The following is a 2,055-nucleotide window of genomic DNA, read 5'->3' as shown; positions in this document are numbered from 1 at the left end:
ACAACAATGATAATAATAATAATAATAATAATAATAATAATAATAATAATAATAATAATAATAATAATAATGACGACGACGACTACAACAACAACAACATCATCGAAAATGCCTCTTGCTTGTTGATGGCGTTAGCGACATAAAATAAAAGGAAAGGGGGAAAATAGGACAATAACGAGCTGTATACTCCAGCAGGTGGCACTGCTGAGAAAGCAACTTGCCAAATGTTTGGCCACCATTATATCTGGCCTTTAACCATGCTTTTTCGACACGTTTATAGATAATTGCTGTTTAGAAAGAAAAAGAAAAGGTTTTATAAATATGGTAGGCTGACATTGGAGGGAAAATGGCGCGTGGGCAGCACGCGTGTCACTATTAAACGCATCATTTATTAACGAAGCCTTCTTAACTTCTCCTAAACCCTCGCTGCTTTCGTCGACGGAGAGTTTTTGTGGTTGTTTAGCCCTAGGTCAGGCGTGACTGAATAAGCACGCACATTTAGAGACATTCCAGTCGGAACCATCCGGTGTTTTTATATCCAGAATTACACTGTTCAACGTGTCATCCATTTTCTTGATGGTGGGGAGATTTGGCTGCCTTTTCTAGCAAGGAAAAGCAATGACTATAACGTAGACTAGCCAACGATAGATGCGTTTATTCGATCTTCAAAAATTAGCAACCAAATCTCCCTCAAGTCACATCTGCCATATCAAAAAAGAGGAATAAAACATTTGACTAATAGGCGCAGGAGTAGCTCTGTAGTAAGAAGCTTGCTTCCCAACCACATGATTCCCGGTTCAGTCCCACTGCGCGTTACTTTGGGCCGACCAGAGCTTTGTGCGTGGATTTGGTTGATAGAAACTGAAAAGAAGCTTGTCGTATATATGTATGTATGTATGTATTTATGTGTGTGTGTGTCTTTTGTACACGGCCTGATTAAAAAGCATGTGTGTCTTTGTGTCTGAGTTTGTTTCGTCACCACCGCTTGACAACTGGTGTTAGTGTGCTTACGTCCCTGTAACTTAGCGGTTCGGGAAAAGAGATCGATAGAATAAGTACCAGGCTTTAAAAATAAGTACTGGGGTCGATTCATTCGATTAAAAATTCTTGAAGGCGGTGCTCCAACATGACCGCAGTCTAATGACTGAAACAAGTAAAAGGTATGATAATAGAGAAGATAGAGTTCAAGATACACTTGATAAAGTATTTTGTTATATACTATGTCTTGATGGTCACGGTTTGATTATCTTTTGTCACAGATCTACTCGATAAGGATAAATAATATGGGCTCTAAACCGACTCCACAACATAAATAACCGTGATATTACTAATCTACTAACGCCATCTCTTTTCTCTCACCAAAATATAGCATTTATTTGTTGTTCCAGCTATGGCCATCACGTCTTTATTTATTTATTTTTCAGCATTGTGTATTCGGGAGTACATTAAGCAATGTGTTCTTTTTAAAAGGTAGTAAAGTGGAGATGGGATGAGAGAGAGAGAGAGAGAGAGAGAGAGAGAGAGAGAGAGAGAGAGATTTAGCTGCTATCTTTAGCAGATCGAGTGACTTACAGCAGCTTCCTCTCGGTAATAATAGTAATGGCCATGACGACGCGCACACACACGTACGCATGCACATACACCGCACAGACATACACATAAGCACAAACGTACACACGTATGTGAATATGCATATATAATACACATGCACACCCCCATACATCACTGTTTTGCTTACCACAGACGTTGGAGCAAAAGCTAATATAACGTCTCTAGCTACACATCTCAGTCAATGAGTTAGCAATAACAATTGTTATGTTTTTTTCGCTTGACTGCTGAGAATATTTATGATCTCGCATCGTCGTGGATTAAGAAGAACTGTTATGACAAGAGTAAAAATATGCTTATAAGCACGACTGTTTAAGAAGTTGACTTCGCAACCACGTAGTTCCGGGCTCGCGTCCACCGCCTGGTACCTTTAGTAGATGCGCGTAAGCCCATCACACGCACACAAACACACACACACACAGATATATATATATATATATATATATA

The sequence above is a fragment of the Octopus bimaculoides genome, chromosome 1 (genome assembly GCF_001194135.2).
Source record: "Octopus bimaculoides isolate UCB-OBI-ISO-001 chromosome 1, ASM119413v2, whole genome shotgun sequence".
NCBI lineage: Eukaryota > Metazoa > Mollusca > Cephalopoda > Octopoda > Octopodidae > Octopus > Octopus bimaculoides.
This window is presented reverse-complemented; position numbering follows the sequence as displayed.